Source organism: Salvelinus fontinalis, chromosome 7 (genome assembly GCF_029448725.1).
Source record: "Salvelinus fontinalis isolate EN_2023a chromosome 7, ASM2944872v1, whole genome shotgun sequence".
Taxonomy (NCBI): domain Eukaryota; kingdom Metazoa; phylum Chordata; class Actinopteri; order Salmoniformes; family Salmonidae; genus Salvelinus; species Salvelinus fontinalis.
In genome coordinates this window covers 29388277-29401006 of record NC_074671.1, presented here as the reverse complement: position 1 = coordinate 29401006, position 12730 = coordinate 29388277, and positions in this window count along the sequence as shown.

Here is a 12730-nt window from a genome sequence, read left to right as displayed (position 1 = left end):
GTTTTGCCAGCAGCTCTTTGCAATGTTTCAAGCATTGATTTTATTGATGTATTATATTAAGTTAAAATAAGTGTTCATTCAGTATTGTTGTAATTGTCATTATTACAAATAAATTAAGAAACTCGGCCGATTTAATCGGTATCGGCATTTTTGGTCCTCCAATAATCGGTATCGGTATCGTCGTTGAAAAATCATAGTCGGTCGACCTCTAGTCAGAAGTTTACATACACTAAGTTGACTGTGCCTTTAAACAGCTTGGGAAATTCCAGAAAATTATGTCATGGCTTTAGAAGCATCTGATAGGCTAATTGACATCATTTTAGTCAATTGGAGGTGCAACTGTGGATGTATTTCAAGGCCTACCTTCAAATTCAGTGCCTCTTTGCTTGACATCATGGGGAAATCAAAAGAAATCAGCCAAGACCTCCACAAGTCTGGTTCATCATTGGGAGCAATTTCCAAATGCCTGAAGGTACCACGTATAAACATCATGGGACCATGCAGCCGTCATACCGCTCAGGAAGGAGATGCATTCTGTGTCCTAGAAATGAACGTAATTTGGTGAGAAAAGTGCAAATCAATCCCAGAACAATAGCAAAGGACCTTGTGAAGATGCTGGAGGAAACAGGTACAAAAGTATCTATATTCACAGTTAAACGAGTCCTATATCGACATAACCTGAAAGGCCTCTCAGCAAGGAAGAAGCCACTGCTCCAAAACCGGCATAAAAAAAGCCAGACTACGGTTTGCAACTGTACATGGGGACAAAGATTGTACTTTTTGGAAAAATGTCCTCTGGTCTGATGAAACAGAAATAGAACTGTTTGGCCATAATGACCATTGTTATGTTTGGAGGCAAAAGGAGGCTTGAATGAATACCCACACTTTGAGAGCCTGTTTGTAAACAGACTGAATAGGTTTTAATGTTGTACAGCAAGCTTGGGCCCAACTAGTCAAGCAGTATGTTAAGTGGGGGAGTATCATAGATTTGAAGTACAGTTTTGCTACCTTTGTAGTCAAACAGTTTCGTATAAATCAGAAATAACTAGGTTGAATTTGGTTATCTGAATTACCTTTTTCACATGCTTTTTAAAAAAGAGGTTGGAATCAAGTATGATGCCAAGGTACTTAAAATCAGATACCACCTGGAGCTTCTCCTCTGACACATAGGCATCTGGCTCAGTAGCATCTGTTGCCCTCTTTGTGAAGAACATGCAAACAGTTTTTTTCACATTGAGATGCAAACACGAGTCACTGAGCCACTTTGTAACCTGGACCATTACAGTAGTGAGTTCTTGTGCAGCTTGTTGTTTGCTCTTTGCATGCACATATATCCCTGTATCATCTGCATACATTTGAACTTCAGACCCAGTACAGACAGAAGGCAGGTCATTAATGTACAGGCTGAACAGGAGGGGCCCCAGTATTGACCCTTGGGGCACGCCCACATCATAGCAAAGAGTGGGCGACAGCTCATTGCTCACTCTGACACACTGAGTTCTGCCTTCAAGGCATGATTTCATCCATATCAAGGCATCGGGGGAAAAGTTGAACTTGGACAATTTTGTGATGAGAATCTCATAGTTAACAGTATCAAAAGCCTTCCTTAGGTCCAGAAACACAGCCCCAACAACGCCCCCTTTGTCCATCTTGGACTTCACATTTTCCAGAAGAATGCAGTTGGCCGTTTCTGTGGAGTGTTTCACTCTGAAGCCAAACTGCATGGCGTGTAATGTGAAGGGGCTGTTGTTGAGGTGGGCAATCAGTTGTTCTGCTACACACTTTTCAACAACCTTTGACACCACAGGTAGTATACTAATGGGCCTGTAGTTACTCACGTCAACAGGGTCGCCCGATTTAAAGATGGCCGCTATTATGGCCGACTTCCATACCCTTAGAAACACCCCGAGACCAATAGATGATTTGGTGACCTTAGTAATGGGGCCAATGAGTGACCCTTTGTAGTTTTTAAGAAAGGTAGAGTCCAGCCCAAACACATCTTTGGCTTTAGAGTTCTTTAGTGAGCTAATCACCTTCTTCACCTTCGACTCAGAAACCTCCCTTATGATGAAGACAGGTTGAGCGTCATTCACTAGCACTGAGTCCAAGAAACCAGTGGAGGGGTTCTGTGTCAGTACCCTGACAGAGTCAATAAAGTAGGAATTGAAGGCCATTGCTATTTCGACTGCATCCTGTGTTAGATTGTTATTCACCATGATTTCTAGTCTTTTTGCAATATTACTATGGTCTTTCCCTATTAACTTTTTTAGATTCCCCCAGATCAATTTAGAATTTCTCTTTGCTTCACCAATTATGTTAATAAAAAAGTTTGCCTTGGCCTGTCTGATTTCTTTTATCACCTTATTTCTCAACATGGTAAACCTATGTCTGTCATGCTCTAATTTGGATCTTAGGGCTATTTTTAGAGCTATTTTAATTTGATATCGTAAATGTTAGCAACACCTCCGCATTTGCGAGATGCACGGGGGATATGGTCACTAGTGTAACAAGGAGATGAGGCCTCATTTAATACAGTAAATTCATCAGGCTTAAGCCATGTTTCAGTCAGACCAATCACATCAAGATTATGATCAGTGATTAGTTCATTGACTATAACTGCCTTTGAAGTGAGGGATCTAACATTAAGTAGCCCTAATTTGAGATGTGAGGTTTCACGATCTCTTTCAATAATGGCAGGAATGGAGGAGGTCTTTATTCTAGTGAGATTGCTAAGGTGAACACCGCCATGTTTAGTTTTGCCCAACCTAGGTCGAGGCACAGACACGGTATCAATGGGGATAGCTGAGCTGACTACACTGACTGTGCTAGTGGCAGACTCCACTAAGCTGGCAGGCTGGCTGCTGCCTGGCCTGCACCCTATTTCATTGTGGAGCTAGAGGAGTTAGAGCCCTGTCTATGTTGGTAGATAAGATGAGAGCACCCCTCCAGCTAGGATGGAGTCCGTCACTCCTCAGCAGGCCAGGCTTCGTCCTGTTTGTGGGTGAGTCCCAGAAAGAGGGCCAATTATCTACAAATTCTATCTTTTGGGAGGGGCAGAAAACAGTTTTCAACCAGCGATTGAGTTGTGAGACTCTGCTGTAGAGCTCATCACTCCCAGTTAGGCCAGAGACAATTACTCGATGCCGACACATCTTTCTAGCTGATTTACACGCTGAAGCTATGTTGCGCTTGGTGACCTCTGACTGTTTCATCCTAACATCGTTGGTGCCGACGTGGTTAACAATATCTCTATACTCTCTACTCTCGCCAGTTTTAGCTTTAGCCAGCACCATCTTCAGATTAGCCTTAACGTCGGTAGCCCTGCCCCCTGGTAAACAGTGCATGATCGCTGGATGATTCGTTTTAAGTCTAATACTGCGGATAATGACTAGGGTTTTCAATTTGTCAGAGCTAATGGTGGGAGCCTTCGGCGTCTCAGACCCCGTAAAGGGAGGAGTAGAGACCAGAGAAGGCTTGGCCTCTGACTCCGACTCGCTGCTTAATGGGGAGAACCGGTTGAAAGTTTCTGTGGGCTGAATGAGCGACACCGGTTGAGCATTCCTACAGCATTTTCCTCCAGAAGCCATGAGAAAGTTGTCCGGCTGCGGGGCCCATGCGAGGGGATTTATACTAACGTTACTATCTGTAAACTTACTACACTGTTTCATCCTTTCCTACACTGAAATTACCCTTGCCTAACGATTGCGTCTGAAGCTGGGTTTGCAGCACAGCTATCCTCGCCATAAGGCGATCGTTCTCCTGTATATTATGAGTACAGCGACTGCAATTAGAAGGCATCATGTTAATGTTACTACTTAGCTTCGGCTGTTGGAAGTCCTGACGAACCATGTCCAGATAAAACATCCGGAGTGAAAAAGTTGAATGAAAAAAAGTTGAGTGAGGGAAAAACTAAAAATATAAACGGTAATTAAAAAGTAAAAACCGTAAAGTTGTCAGGTAGCAAAGTAAGGTTGGCAACAAAACGCACAGCAGCACGTAAACAAGTCTGCAAGTCTGCACTGAGGGTGTTCTTTAATGGAAGCCTCTCTAACATAAACCAGGTAGAGTTTGGCATACCTCAAGGAAGCTGTTTTGGACCCTTTTTCCCAAATTTGACTATTAACCTACCACTAGCCTTGAGTAAAGCCCGTGTGTCTATGTATGCTGATGACTCATCATTATACACGTCAGCTACCACAGCAAGTGAAATCCCTGCATCCCTTAACAAAGAGCTGCAGTCAGTTTTAGAAAGGGTGGCTAATAATAAGCTAGTCCCAAATACTGTATATCAAAAACTAAAAGCATTCTATTTGGGACAAATCATTCGCTAAACCCTAAACCTCATCTAAATCTTGTAATAAATAATGTGGCAATTGAGAAAGAAGTTGAGTATCCTGAACTGCTTAGTGTAACCCTAGATTGTAAACTGACATGGTGGAAACATATTGATGCAACTGTAGCTAAGATGGGGAGAGGTCTGTCCGTGATAATGTGCTGCTCTGCTTTCTTGACATCACAATCCACAAAACAAGTCCTACATGCCCTAGTTTTGTTACACCTGGACAACTGCCCAGTTATATGGTCAAGTGCCACAAAGAAGGACTATCATGGTTATCAATGGCGCCAGAGGAGATGGCTGCCGTTTTCCTGTCTCCTAACCAATTGTGCTATTGTGTGTGTTTTTTCGTGTTATTTGTAACTTATTTTGTACGTACTGTTTCTGCCACCGTCTCTTACAGAGCATATTTGTTATTTACATTTTTTACTGATCTATTTTTTACTTAACTATTTATTTTCCTTTTTCTTAAAACTGGTTAAGCATGTCGCTGTAAGGTCTACACCTGTTGTATTCGGTGCATGTTACAAATACAATTTGATTTGAAATTACAGCTGGCCCTTAAATGTACACGGAGGGCTAATATCAATAACATGCATGCCATAAAGCAATGGAGTATAATGCACAATGCCTAGTATGATGTACTGTTTCATTTATGATATATAAACTCAGCAAAAAAAGAAACGTACTCTCACTGTCAACTGCGTTTATTTTCAGCAAACTTAACATGTGTAAATATTTGTATGAACAACAAGATTCAACAACGGAGGCATAAACTGAACACGTTCCACAGACATGTGACTATCAGAAATGGAATCATGTGTCCCTGAACAAAGGGCGGGGGGGTCAAAATCAAAAGTAACAGTCAGTATTTGGTGTGGCCACCAGCTGCATTAAGTACTGCAGTGCATCTCCTCCTCATGGACTGCATTTGCCAGTTCTTGCTGTGAGATGTTACCCCACTCTTCCACCAAGGCACCTGCCAGTTCCCAGACATTTCTGGGGGGAATGGCCCTAGCCCTCACCCTCCGATTGAACAGGTCCCAGACGTGCTCAATGGGATTCAGATCCGGGCTCTTCGCTGGCCATGGCAGAACACTGACATTCCTGTCTTGCAGGAAATCATGCACAGAACGAGCAGTATGGCTGGTGGCATTGTCCTGCTGGAGGGTCATGTCAGGATGAGCCTGCAGGAAGGGTACCACATGAGGGAGGAGGATGTCTTCCCTGTAACGCACAGCGTTGAGATCACCCCCAGACCATGACAGACCCTCCAAATCGATCCCGCTCCAGAGTACAGGCCTCGGTGTAACGCTCGTTCCTTCGACGATAAATGCCAATCCGACCATCACCCCTGGTGAGAAAAAAACGCGACTCATCAGTGAAGAGCACTTTTTGCCAGTCCTGTCTGGTCCAGCGATGGTGGGTTTGTGCCCATAAGCGACGTTGTTGCCGGTGATGTGTGGTGAGGACCTGCCTTACAACAGGTATATAAGCCCTCAGTCCAGCCTCTCTCAGCCTATTGCGGACAGTCTGAGCACTGATGGAGGGATTGTGCATTCCTGGTGTAACTCGAACAGTTGTTGCCATCCTGTACCTGTCCCGCAGGTGTGATGTTCGGAGGTATTGTTACACGTGGTCTGCCACTGCAAGGATGATCAGCTGTCCATCCTGTCTCCTTGTAGCGCTGTCTTAGGCGTCTCACAGTACAGACATTGCAATTTATTGCCCTGGCCACATCTGCAGTCCTCATGCCTCCTTGCAGCATGCCTAAGGCACATTCACGCAGATGAGCAGGGACCCTGGGCATCTTTCTTTTGGTGTTTTTCAGAGTCAGTAGAAAGGAGTCATTAGAAAGTGTCCTACATTTTCATAACTGTGATCTTAATTGCCTACCATCTGTAAGCTGTTAGTGTCTTAATGACCGTTCCACAGGTGCATGTTCTTTAATTGTTTATGGTTCATTGAACAAGCATGGGAAACAGTCTTTTAACCCTTTACAATGAAGATATATGAAGTTATTTGGATTTTTAGGAATTATCTTTGAACGACAGGGTCCTGAAAAAGGGACGTTTCTTTTTTTGCTGAGATTACTATTGTTTTTTTGTTGTTGTAATTTTAACCAATATTTTTAACCCCTTTATCTGCATTTTCGTGATTACAATCTTGTCTCATCGCTGCAACTCCCCAACGGGCTCGGGAGAAGCTATCTGTCCTCCGAAACATGACCCACCAAGCCACGCTTCTTAACACCCGCTCGCTTAACCCTGAAGCCAGCTGCACCAATGTGTCAGAGGAAACACCGTTCAACTGACGATCTGAGTCAGCTTGCAGGCGCCCGCCCACCACAAGGAGTCGCTAGAACATGATGAGCCAAGTTACGCTCACCCGGCCAAACCCTCCCATAACCCGGACAACGCTGGACCAATTGTGAATCGCCCTATTGGTCACGGTCGGTTGTGACATAGCCTGGGATTGAACCCCAGATAGTAGTGATGCCGCAACACTGCGATGCAGTGCCTTAGACCACTGCGCCACTCGGGAGGCCTATGATGTATTGTTATATTCCTGTTTGGACCCAGGAAGAGTTGCTGCTGCCTTGTGGGGATCCTAATGGGGATCCTAATAAATACGTTATTCAAGACTTTCAAACATTCATAGATGACCAGCAGGGTCAAGTAGTAACCATGGTGACTATAAAGGAATCAATGTCAGTTGGCTATTCATAGCCAGGCATTCAGAGGTAGAGAGAGAGGTTTAGAGAGAGAGTCAGAGAGTGTCAGAGTCAGAGTCAAAACCAAAACAGCTGGTTCGGGACAAAGTAGCACGACCGGTTAATCAGGTCAGAGGTCCAAGGCTGCATTCAGAACTGGATCGCCAGCACAACCGGGTGGACTGGGTACAGGGACAACCAGGAGTCGTCAGCCCAGGTAGTACTGAGGCTTGGTCCTAGGGTTCAGGTCCTCCAGGAGTGGAGAAAGAGAGATAGAGGGGAATTAGAGAGAGCGTTCCTAAGATCAAACAGTACACCAGATAAGACAGACTGACCCAAGGCCCCCCAGAATATAGGCTAATGTAGCATAAATACTAGGGTCTAAGACAGGGGGGTTCAGGGGACATTGTTACCCATTGACAGGGCCAATTTGAAAATGATCTCTTCAAAATATGATTAAATCCTGTTCTGTTACGAGTTGACAGCAGTTAAAAAAAACACTAATACTTCCATTATTGTGTTGTTGTTGTTTTTTTTTTACACGGGACTATAACAAAAAACATCATCATAATAGTAAAAAAAAAAGAACAGTAAATCGATCTTTGATTTCAATAATATGCAGTTAGCAAGTAAGAGCATTGGGCGAGCTAACCGAAAGGTCGCTATTTTGAATCCCCGAGCCGACTAGGTGAAAATCTGTCAATGTGCCCTTGAGCAAGGCACTTAATCTTAATTGCTCTTGTAAATCACTCTGGATAAGAGCTCTGCTAAATTTTGTAAATGTAATATTGTTTGAATTTTTTGATAAATGTATGTTTAAGTAACTTTAAACTATAATTTTTCTGATTTTAAATCAGACAAACGTTCTGTAACGGTTAAGTAAAAAGGTTTTACAGGGGGACTTATATTTAAAAAATTATGTATATGTGATATTGCTGTTAGGTTCACAATGTATGGTTGAAGCAGATACCTATGTGAAGCTAGCCACAATAACGATTAGCCACTATGTGCAATTTGTCGGTTTAATTTCCAAATAAAAGTCCTTCATTGAACGGCTACAAATAATGGAGTCATATTATATTTGCCCTAAATAATTGTTGGATAACACCTAACTCTACATAGTTGTGTTCTTTGGTTGACAATGAGTAGGCTGATACCCAATTTCATGTATCCACAATCCATAGGTAAGACTGTACAAACGCACAATAGGCTAACTGGGAAGGTGATTTCCCATAGTCAAAGTCCTGCAATAAGAGCTACAATGCTAATACTTGTGGGAACTCTTGACAGTTGTGTTCTGTGGGTGTCACGGAGCTGACTAATACCCCAGTATATGGATCCACAATCCATAGGTAAGGCTGTACATTGCAACATGAATGTCAATGTGCACAATATTCAATCTAAAAAACATCCAATCAAATTGTATTTGTCACAGGTGTAGACTAACAGTGAATTGCTTACTTACATGCCCTTCCAACAATTCAGAGAGAGACATAACAATAATAGTAAGATAATAATGCAAGGAATAAATACAAAATGAGTAACGATAACTTGGCTATATACACGTGGGACCAGTATTTAGTTGATGTGCAGGGGTACGAGGTAATTGAGGTGTATATACATACAGTATAGGGAGGGGTAAAGTGCCTAGGCAACGGAATAGATAATTAACAGTAGCAGCAGCATATAGTGCCTTTGGAAAGTATTCAGACCCCTTGAGCTTTTCCACATTTTGTTATGTTACAGCCTTATTCGAAAATTGATTAAATAAAAAAAACTTCAGCAGTTTACACACAATACCCCATAATGACAAAGCGAAAACAGGTTTTTCAAAGTTCTTGCTAATTAAAAAACAGAAATACCTTATTTACATAGGTATTCAAACCCTTTGCGATGAGACTCAAAAATTGAGCCCAGCTACATCCTGTTTCCATTGATAATCCTTGAGATGTTTCTACAACTTGATTGGAGTCCACCTGTCGTAAATTCAATTGATTGGACATGATTTGGAAAGGCACACACCTGTCTACATAAGGTCCCACAGTTGACAGTGCATGAGGTTGACCAAGCCATGAGGTTTAAGGAATTGTCTGTAGAGCTTTGAGACAGGGTTGTGTCGAGGCAAAGATCTGGGGAAGGGTACAAATACAATTTTGCAGCTTTGAAGGTCCCCAAGAACACGGTGGCCTACATCATTCATAAATGGAAGAAGTTTGGAACCACCAAGACTCTTACTACAGCTGGCCGCCCAGCCAAACTGAGCAATCGGGGGAGAAGGGCCATGGTCAGGGAGGTGACCAAGAACCCGATGGTCACTCTGACAGAGCTCTAGAGTTCCTTTGTGGAGATGGGAGAACCTTCCAGAAGGACAATCATCTCTGCAGCACTCCACCAATCAGGCCTTTATGGTAGAGTGGCCAGACAGAGCCATTGCTCAGTAAAAGGCACATGACAGCCTGCTTGGAGCTTGCCAAAAGGCACATAAAGACTCTAAGACCATGAGAAACAAGATTCTCTGGTCTGATGAAACCAAGATTGAACTCTTTGGCCTGAATTGTTTTTATTTTTTTATTTCAACTTTATTTAACCAGGTAGGCCAGTTGAGAACAAGTTCTCATTTACAACTGCGACCTGGCCAAGATAAAGCAAAGCAGTGTGACAAAAACAACAACACAGAGTTACACATTAACAAACATACAGTCAATAACACAAAAGAAAATAAAAATATGTACAGTGTGTTCAAATGTAGAAGAGTAGGGAGGTAGGTAATAAATAGGCCCTACAGGTGAAAATAATGACAATTTAGCATTAATACTGGAGTGATAGATGTGAAGATGATGATGTGCAAGTAGAGATACTGTGTGCGAAAGAGCAAGAGAGTAAGTCATAATATGGGGATGAGGTAGTCGGGTGTGCTATTTACAGATTGGCTGTGTACAGGTACAGTGATCGGTAAGCTGCTCAGACAGCTGATGCTTAAAGTTAGAGAGGGAGATATAAGACTCCAGCTTCAGAGATTTTTGCAATTCGTTCCAGTCATTGGCAGCAGAGAACTGGAAGGAAAGGCGGCCAAAGGAAGTGTTGGCTTTGGGGACCAGTGCAATATACCTGCTGGAGCGCCTGCTACGGGTGGGTGTTGCTATGGTGACCAGAAAACTGAGATAAGGCGGGGCTTTACCTAGCAAAGACTTATAGATGACCTGGAGCCAGTGGGTCTGGCGACGGATATGTAGTGAGGGCCAGCCAACGAGAGCATACAGGTCGCAGTGGTGGGTAGTATATGGGGCTTTGGTGATAAAAACGGATGGCACTGTGATAGACTACATCCAGTTTGTTGAGTAGAGTGTTGGAGGATATTTTGTAAATGACATCGCCGAAGTCAAGGATCAGTAGGATAGTCAGTTTTACGAGGATAAGTTTGGCAGCATGAGTGAAGGATGCTTTGTTGCAAAATAGGAAGCGGATTCTAGATTTAGTTTTGGATTGGAGATGCTTAATGTGAGTCTGGACGGAGAGTTTACAGTCTAACCAGACACCTAGGTATTTGTAGTTGTCCACATATTCTAGGTCAGAACCGTCCAGAGTAGGGATGCTATTCGGGCGGGAGGGTGCGGGCAGCAATCGGTTGAAGAGCATGCATTTAGTTTCACTAGCATTTAAAAGCAGTTGGAGGCCACGGAAGGAGTGTTGTATGGCGTACAAACGCCTGAAGGTACCACGTTCATCTGTAGAAACAATAGTACGCAAATATAAACACCACAGGACCACGCAGCCGTCATACCGCTCAGAAAGAAGACGCGTTCTATCTCCTAGAGATGAACGTACTTTGGTGCGAAAAGTGCAAATCAATCCCAGAACAACAGCAAAGGACCTTGTGAAGATGCTGAAGAAAACAGGTACAAAAGTATCAATATCCACAGTAAAACGAGTCCTATATCAACATAACCTGAAAGGCCGCTCAGCAAGGAAGAAGCCACTGCTCCAAAACCGGCATTAAAAAGCCAGACTACGGTTTGCAACTGCACATGGGGACAAAGATCGTACTTTTTGGAGAAATGTTCTCTGGTCTGATGAAACAGGCGTGCAAGCTGAAGAACACCATCCCAACCGTGAAGCACGGGGGTGGCAGTATCATGTTGTGGGGCTTCTTTGCTGCAGGAGGGGCTGGTGCACTTCACAAAATAGATGGCATCATGAGGAGGAAAATTGTGGATATATTGAAGCAACATCTCAAGACATCAGTCAGGAAGTTAAAGCTTCCAAATGGACAATGACCCCATGCATACTTCCAAAGTTGTGGCAAAATGGCTTAAGGACAACAGTCAAGGTATTGGAGTGGCCATCACAAAGCCCTGACCTTAATCCTATAGAAACCTGACTCAGTTACACCAGCTCTGTCAGGAGGAATGGGCTTATTGTCGGAAGCTTGTGGAAGGCTACCCAAAACGTATGACCCAAGTTAAAAAATTTAAAGGCAATGCTCCCAAGTACTAATTGAGCCACTGGGAATGTGATGAAAGAAATAAAAGCTGAAATAGATCATTCTCTCTATTATTATTCTGACATTTCACATTCTTAAAATAAAGTGGTGATCCTAACTGACCTAAGACCGGGAATTTTTACTCTAATTAAATGTCAGGATTTGTGATAAACTGAGTTTAAATGCATTTGGCTAAGGTGAATGTAAACTTCCGACTTCAACTGTAGGTTTATTACAGTTTGGGTCTAGAGTGTCTCCCCCTTGACGAGGGGGATGACCGCGGCAGCTTTCCAATCTTTGGGGATCTCAGATGATACGAAAGAGAGGTTGAATAGTCTAGTAATAGGGGTTGTAACAATTTTAGCATATCATTTTAGAAAGAGGGTGTCCGGATTGTCTAGCCCAGCTGATTTGTAGGGATCCAGATTTTGCAGTTTTTTCAGAACATCAGCTGTCTGGATTTGGGTGAAGGAGAAGTGGGGTGGGTTTGGGCAAGTTGCTGCAGGGGGTGCTGAGATGTTGGCGAGGGTAGGGGTAGCCAGGTCGAAAGCATGGCCAGCCGTGGAAAAATGCTTATTGAAATGATTGATTATCGTAAATTTATTGGTGGTGACAGTGTTTTCTATCCTCAGTGCAGTGGGCAGCTGGGAGGAAGTGGTTTTATTCTTCATGGACTTTACAGTGTCCCAAAACCGCAAGCTCTTTGGAATTAGTGCTACAGGATGCAATTTTCTGTTTGAAAAAGATAGCCTTTGCTTTGCTAACTGACTGAGTATATTGGTTCCTGACTTCCCTGAAAAGTTGCATATCGCGGGGGCTATTCGATGCTAATGCAGAACGCCACAGGATGTTTTTGTGCTGGTCAAGGGCAGTCAAGTCTGGGGTGAACCAAGGGCTATATCTGTTCTTAGTTCTACATTTTTTGAATAGGGCATGCTTATTTAAGATGGAGAGGAAAGCACTTTTGAAGAGCAACAAGGCATCCTCTACCCGGACCAGGTCGATTAGAAAGGCCTGCTCGCTGAAGTGTTTTAGGGAGCACTTGACAGTGATGAGGGGTGGTAGTTTGACCGCGGACCCAATACACACGCAAGCAATGAGGTAGTGATCGCTGAGAACCTGGTTGAAGACAGCAGAGATGTATTTAGAGGGCAGGTTGGTCAGGATGATATCTAAGAGGGTGCCCATGGTTACGGATTTA